Source organism: Sinocyclocheilus grahami, unplaced genomic scaffold, assembly GCF_001515645.1.
Source record: "Sinocyclocheilus grahami isolate Dianchi unplaced genomic scaffold, SAMN03320097.WGS_v1.1 scaffold1003.1, whole genome shotgun sequence".
NCBI classification, from domain to species: domain Eukaryota; kingdom Metazoa; phylum Chordata; class Actinopteri; order Cypriniformes; family Cyprinidae; genus Sinocyclocheilus; species Sinocyclocheilus grahami.
In genome coordinates, this window is record NW_015506182.1 from 247,505 (window position 1) to 255,680 (window position 8,176).

An 8,176-nucleotide genomic window follows, 5' to 3' on the forward strand; every position below is an offset into this window, starting at 1 on the left:
CACATCACAGGAGAGTGAACTGTCTGTCAGAAATCATAGCACGTCAGCGGTCTTAACCGCGGCTTGTGTACTACATCATCACTGTGTCTGTCACGCGACTCTGTTGCCGTTTCGGGCTTGAACTGATGGTAAAACTAACGACATTATTAACTGTCTTGATATTTATTTTGAAAGCTGAAGCTGCGATTGTGGTAAGGGGCGTTACATTTCCGACGCGTGCTTGTGGTGTTCGGCCAATCACAATGCAATGGGTCAGCTGGCCAATCAGAGCAGACTGCGCTTGTCAAAGGAGGGGGCTTTGTTGAAAACGACGCGTTTGAGAGAGGCGGGGCATAGAGGACCTACAATAATGTACAGTATTTGAAAAATAAAAATTTTTTTTAACATTAAAGCATGTCAACATATTCTGTTACACCAAATACACAAAATAAGGATCTTTAAAATAGCATCATATGACCCCTTTAAGTGTTGGTAACTTTAACAGCCATAATGAAAGCGACAATGGATAATTTACCTCAGATCTTGAAAATAACTTAAAGTAAACCAGAACATTCAAACTCTCAAGTCTGCATAACAAAACAAGTGAATTACAATATAAATATTGTAGCTGTCAGTAACTGAGAATAATGTTGAAATCGTCATGTCCAGTTGATTCTGTTGCATTTGTTGTGGACAGATAAATTACTTGCTGCTGGAATCTTGTTGAATCGCATTAAGTTAGGACACAAAGTTCCTTTTTAAAGAAAAGGCAACATCTATCGTCTGTTTTAATTCTCTGTTTAATCCACTCTGCATTATTTGAGACACGTGTATGGTTGTCCATGTGCACACAAGGTCTCGACTTCCAGGTACTTGGCCATAAAGCTGTGCCTCTGGACTTGCGGTCCCATTCAGCAAAGACCTTCTCTCACCATCATCCTGATGGACATTGACAAGCCTATCTGAGAAATGTCATTGCAGATCCCAAAGTGTATGTCTTCATTCCACCTAGTCTCAGTCCATCCACTGACTGTTTGACGTATATTGCACAGAGAACTGGAAAGAGCTGGCTACAATCAATCTGTCTTTACAGGAAGTGTTTTGCAAGAGTGCACAAAGATTTCTTTACCATGTGACTGGTCAGAAGTGGGAAATTTCACAATTATTTGGATGCATCTTTTTCTGCACTAATCTATAATTATATTATGTATTTCAGATTACTCCACCTCTAGATGTTATGTAAAAACAAAAGCAAATAAAATGATGTTTCTTCGTGTCTAAAAAGGCAGTCGAGCAGAAATAAAGTGCAATGAGGACTTTAATGCTGCAAGTGAAAAGCCTGGTTGTGGAAGAATATTTCAGACATGCATAGGCCTACATTCAAATTCACTACACAAAAATGGTATGTAACTATTACACACGACTTTAAGGTCCAATCCCTTCACCTACCCCTACACCTAACTCTTCCCCTTGTCCCTTGAAACAGAGTGTCAAGGGGTAGGGGTGAAAATATTCCCCAAAGAAATGGGACACCACTACTATACCATTACATGTCATCATACGTTGTCTAGCTCCTACAATACACACACCTATACTGGTGTGCATTAGAGCCTTTAATTATATATTAATGCGCTGCTTACACACACACACACATACACACACACACATATATATCTCAGAGATGGCAGAGCTCACAAACCCAGGAGCAAAGAAACTTGTCAACACTGCCCCGCAACTTTTACTGAATTGCTACGTTTCCAGCAACGAGAGGATAAAATCACTGTTTATGAAGTAAATTAAACAAGGGGAAGAGAAAGACACATTCTCTTTCAGGTAAGTGTAAGGGGTAGAAATGGGCTTGGGCCTAAGACTTGAGGACTTTTTGAGATGCAATAATGGAAATAACAGAAAATAGCCATACAGCAGAACAGATAAAGGATATCAGGCTCTTTTTTTCGAGAAACAAGTTTTGATAATCGCTTGAAGGAATGTTATGCAAACTTTGGGAAATACTACTTCGTCATAACTGCATCTTTAAAGGACTGCTCTGTTGCTCAGTTACATGCATTCTGTCACCGTTTAGACTGCCCAGTAAATCATCTTGTCACAGTAAACATCATACACATTTTGTTTAATTTCCTACCGTATTGGAGAGCAATGAAGAGGCAAATTGATCTGCCAGTCACGGGACTATCATGAGAGTAAGGACTTAATCGCATGATGTTTACATGTCAAGAGCAAAGCTTTTCACTCCCGTTTACATGCAATTTACATTATTCTTATTATTCACTAACAATTGTGGTTATTTTTACTGTCATTATTCACATACCCCACTGCACAGCACAAATGATGGACTCAGAAAGAGCAGGTGTGTTACTGGCCGGTGTTTTAATTTATTTAATTCAAAACACGTTTGTATGGTTGTATTCCATACTTTTTTGGTGCCATAGAAATGTGATGGCAATTCGTTTGCCTATGCTGTCATCGCGTTCTACTCGCCGTTTCTGGATGAGAATGTTTACATGCCTGTATATTTCGATTAAAATCGGCGTATGCCACCTATGTTAATATGATTATGCTTGCTGCGATTATGAGTTTAATCACATTATTTAAATTGAAGTATTGCGTTTACATGAGGTAAAGTTTAATCGCAATATTGCCAAAATCTCATTATAATCACATTGAGAGGGTGCATGTAAACGCACTCAATGTAATGGAAGGGCGACCTCTGGTGGCAATCGGACGGAGGGCCACGGACAAGATTCGTGACAATAATGCAGAGCTGCCAACTTTTGAGTTTAGCTTGGAGTGAGAATTCCCACAGCAGGCTGAGTGGGAGGTTTACTCCCATTTCTCCCATTATACAAACATATATATAGATAGATAACACCTCTCAGCAAAGTTTTCTCTGAAATCTGGACATGCCTAGTAGTTTTCGTCATGATGGTACTGCGTTTCTATCATAAAATTATGAAGAAGAAAAAATAACTGTTGCAGTGGATTCGCGAGCGTGCAGAACAAAATCTGGCATTTAGCCATGAGTGAATTCTGACTCATTTGAACGGAATGCCAGTCACAGATGTTCAAGAATCAACAGATATGTTTGTGATTGGCTACATTGCTCAATGCTACAAAGCACGTTCTAAATAGAAACGTTTGATGTTCTCCAGAGCGCAAACACAAATACACACCGGAGCGTTTACCAAATCTGTTTCGCCAATATCCCATTTTTACAATTTCAAGTTAGTGTGTGTGAGAAAATGGACGCGTAGCCTGAGAAATGTGTCAAATGCGCGACTCTCACGCTGAATGCGTGAGAATTAGCAGCCCTGCAATGACGCATTTAAAAGTTAATGATCAAACGTATCTTTATAAAAGTTCACAGTAGTGTTGTTACAGATGAAATATCACTCAGATAACTTTTTTTTTCATCAGGTTAGATATTATTTATTACTCAAACTCATTTCTCTGCCTGTCCATTGGTCTCACATATCCGCCATGTCTGTATTTTTTTAAAGGGGTCCTATTATGCTCTTTTACAAAGTCTTGATTTTGTTTTGGGGGTGTACTGGAACAGGCTCTCATACTAGGTTGTTCGAAAAACACATTCTTTTTCACATATTTTACATTATTACAACACCTCTCTCCCCAGTCTGTCATGAACGGCTCGAATAGTTCCTGTATCAAATGAAATGTGCTGTGATTGGTTAGCTACTGGCATTTTAACTTGATATGGCCTGATACGGCCAGTGTTAATGTGACTTTATTTATTCATACATACATATGAAAACATCTTATTATTCTTTCTCTTCTTTTTTGCATTCACCTGCACTTTAGCTTGTGTATACTAATTGCTCCTATTTTAAACTAGGCATTGTGTGTTACTTATTGTGCGCTATTAATATTATTACAAATTGCTTGTTGTGTTCCTTATATACAGTGGGTACGGAAATTTTTCACTCTTTGTTATATTGCAGCCATTTGCTAAAATCATTTAAGTTAATTTTTTTTCCTCATTAATGTACACACAGCACCCCATATTGACAGAAAAACACAGAATTGTTGACATTTTTGCAGATTTATTAAAAAAGAAAAACTGAAATATCACATGGTCCTAAGTATTCAGACCCTTTGCTCAGTATTTAGTAGAAGCACCCTTTTGATCTAATACAGCCATGAGTCTTATTGGGAAAGATGCAACAAGTTTTTCACACATTAAGTCACTTGCATTTGCTAATTTAATAAATGTCATTCCTCTTGATGTTTTTTAAAGCATTGATCTGTAGAACTCAAAGAGCTCTCGACATGAAGACAGGCAAATAGAAAAACACGTAGAAAAAATATAAATAGACTTTTTTTTCTCCTTTTTTCGTGGAATTCTCTATTCATATTGAATCAGTATTAGCAGCTTGCGTATCTAAAAGTAGAAGCTTTTTAGTTTGCCTGAGGGCTTTCAACATGCTGAAATTGATGAATGAATTGGTATGTGCACAATGCCCTTTTTCCTAGCAAAACCCTTTCTGCGAGGAATGGAAAATGCTAATTTAAATGTTTTGTTTCCACAAAAGCAGCTCTCGAGACCTTCAACAAGAAAAAAATAAATAGTGTAGTCGAGGATGTATGCTTTTCAAGACTGGTGACTGCAACCATTTTCTTTTCCCATTACATTTTCAGAATGTGTTAAGATCTTACAAAATGCTTTCCTACAGCCTTCCTGGCAAAATATATGCAAATAGTATATGCCATAAACTATTTACAATAATATAGTTAGCATTATTTATTTGCATTTATGCATGTCTTTCTTGCTAGAATTACTGTTCTGAAACCCTGTGTTAAATAGCAAATAACAGTATGTTTACTAATATGCATGCTTCTGACTCTTTTGGTTGCAGTTTAGGTTGATGAATTCATTTTGACATGTTTTTTTCTGTATTCATAATTCATTGGATTGTGAAAATCTCTGTAGGTGTCATGACAGGAAAACTGACACAGATTAATTTATGCATTAAGCCAATGCCTATTAATTATGTATTTCCATCTGTTACGACCTCAGTGACTCGCCAGTGAACAATAAAATCATTTGAATCCCACTATCTGGGGACAAACTTTTTTCAAACATGTATACTTCACTGCTGGAAATCCCATAAACTAAGCTTAATTTTAATCAATGCTAAACTGTTAAATCCATTGCCACATGCTTTTTGAAAGATAGCTTTGCAGACATTATACAACCCTCCAAACCAAAGGAACTGTTTTCATATTCTAATATATGGTAATTAACAGCAAATAGCTTTCAGAGTGCAGCATACATAACATTTATGCCTCATATTAAAAACTTAACCTCCACTGGTATGCAGCCTTTTGTTAATCACTTACCTTTAACTTTGCTTCATTATCAGTATCATCGCGCAAACGTTGTACATTCACTAAAGAATCTAAACAAACAATAGCCTGTTCTTAAAAAAAAGTTTTTAAAAAAAAAAGTAAAAAAATGGACACTACATGGCCCAAATTTGAACACCATCTTTTAATTAACAGGTTTGTATTGACCCCTTAATTCCAGCAGAGATTAAACCTAATGCCATGGCATTCATTTATATTCTTATAATTCTGAATAGCCACTTATTTGTTAGTTTGCAAAATCAGGTCTTCTCATGATCAAGACTTCATTAGGATTAGATCATGTGTATTATAGTTTTATTATGCATAATGTAGATAACTTATCTTCTACATATTAGATAAGCTACAAAACATAACCTAAATGTTAGTTAGCTATAAGCGGAATAAAACACTATAAACTATAAACATGACAATATGTGTCACTACCTAAGAACTTAAATCACAGATAACGATTTTATTTCACAATTAAATGGTCCCCTCGTCTTCTAAATATTCACAACGTCTTGGTAGAGAACCCTTCTGTCACATGAACCAACCAATGAAGTACCTCAAGGTTCTGTATTTGGCCCCCTCTTCCTCTTAATAAATACATAATTGAGGAGACCCTTCTATCACATGAAACAAATAATGGTGCACTTCAGGGTTCAGTATTTGGATATTAATATATCCAACATCTTGGAGCAGACATTTCACATGAACCAATCAATGGTGTATCGCAAAATTTGGTATTTGGCCCCCTGGTCTTAATATATACAATATAACAGAGGAGACCCTTCTGTCACATGAACCAACCAATGGTGTACCTCAAGGTTTGCTATTCAGCCCCCTTGTCCTCCTAATATACACAATGTCTTGGAAGAGACATTTCTGTAACATGAACCAACCAAAGGTGTACCTTAAAGTCCAGTATTTTGTCCCCTATTTGGCCCCCTTGTCTTCTTTATATCATCCAGGCAATTGAATTTCCCCTACTTTTTTCACTAATATACTGACTAAAACTCACAGTTCTTCTTATTATTATCACTTTTTTGGATGTGACTGACTTGAGGATGAGCAATGACTCACTAATGTTTTCAGAGAATGAAATATTTCTTTGTACTGATACATTAGGTTAATGCATGCCATTAGTTTCTGCTGTTGCTTATGTACTGTATGCTGCACCCTTCTAGACAGAATGAAAGACAATGGCAAACTTCATCTTCGTTGTGAATGCATTTAGAAATCACGGTTCCACTGAAATGACAATGAACGAGATGAGTCAGTGGCGATACAATTAACTATTCAGTGCTAAGATGAGAGAGAGAAAAAAAATCTAACAGGTGAATTTGCTGCCTTTTTTGTTTTTGAAACACTATTTGAAACCCTGAAGACAGCAGAATAGAGACTGTAGCGTTACAATTTCTCCTGGATCAAATCAGTTAATTTATATCACTGTGTTCCCAGCAAATTATCTGCATGTCTGCTGTTTTCAAAAATAATAAAAAATAAAAAAGTGGCCTTTTCGACTTGTGCACTTGTGTACATTTTCTGTGATAATCATTTGCTTGTAACTGCCATTACAATTAACAAGAGCATAATCACAGCCATTAAATATTACAGCCATATACTGAATATCAGTATTTGATTGAGGAGGTCACATCTCTCTGATTTGCCACAGGTGTGTCTCTTCAGAAAAAATGAATTTAATTGTGCAAAATAATTTTGAAACATTAACAATTAATTGCAGAGGGTGTTCTGTTCAGCCACAGTCAGTTCTCCCCAAATATGTGTGTTTGCAAACAAAAAGGGTTGCTAACAAAATGTGAACTTTTTGTTAGATAGTTTTAAAGGGTTAGTTCACCCCAAAATTAAAATTCTGTCATTAATTATTCACCTCATGCATCATGTCATTCCAAACCCGTAAGACCTTCGTTCACCTTCGGAACACAAATTAAGATATTGTTGATGAAATCTGAGAGCTCTCTGACCTACGGAGCCTACATGACATGCAAGAAAAAATAAATAAATCGAGTGCACGATTTACTAATTTGTTCCCTCGATTTGCTAAATCGTGCACACAATTTACTAATTTGTTCCCTCAATTTACTAATTCGTTCCCTCAATTTGCTAAATTGTGCTCACGATTTACTAATTTGTTCTCTCGATTTATAAATCGTGTGCACGATTTAGCAAATTGAGGGAGCCTACTATTTTTTCCTGCTGGGCTCCATACTGACCCTCTGTTGAGAGCAATGCAATTGTTATGTTTCCAGGGCCCGAAACGTAGTAAGGACATCGGTAAAACAGTCCATGTGACATCAGTGGCTCAGATTGAGTTTTGCGAAGCTATTCGAGAATATTTTTTGTGCACTAAGAAAACAAAAATAACGACTTTATTCAACAACTCTTCTCCCCCAAGTTACTGTCTTCTGCCATTTTGGAGAGTATCAAAACGCATACGCACACTTTACCCTAAGCGTAAACAGCTGAATTTTCATTTTGGGGTGAACTAACCATGCAATGAACACTCAGGTCAGTACATGAGGTGTTTCCGCTCAGGTTGCTTTAGGTACTGCTCAGCAAGCTTGCTTGAAATTAGAAGAACAAAATTAACACTGGTCACAGTCAATTAGAAATGTGAAGAGAAATTCACCGGTCTATAGGGAAGCCGCTTTGAACATTATTCAAGCATTCATGTATATGAAGATGCCACATCCACACCCTGCATTGGTCACGTACACCTCTAAAAGTCATTGGTTTCCATAAGAATGTGCATATCTGTTTCTAATTATCGAATACTTTTCTACACTTTCATTTT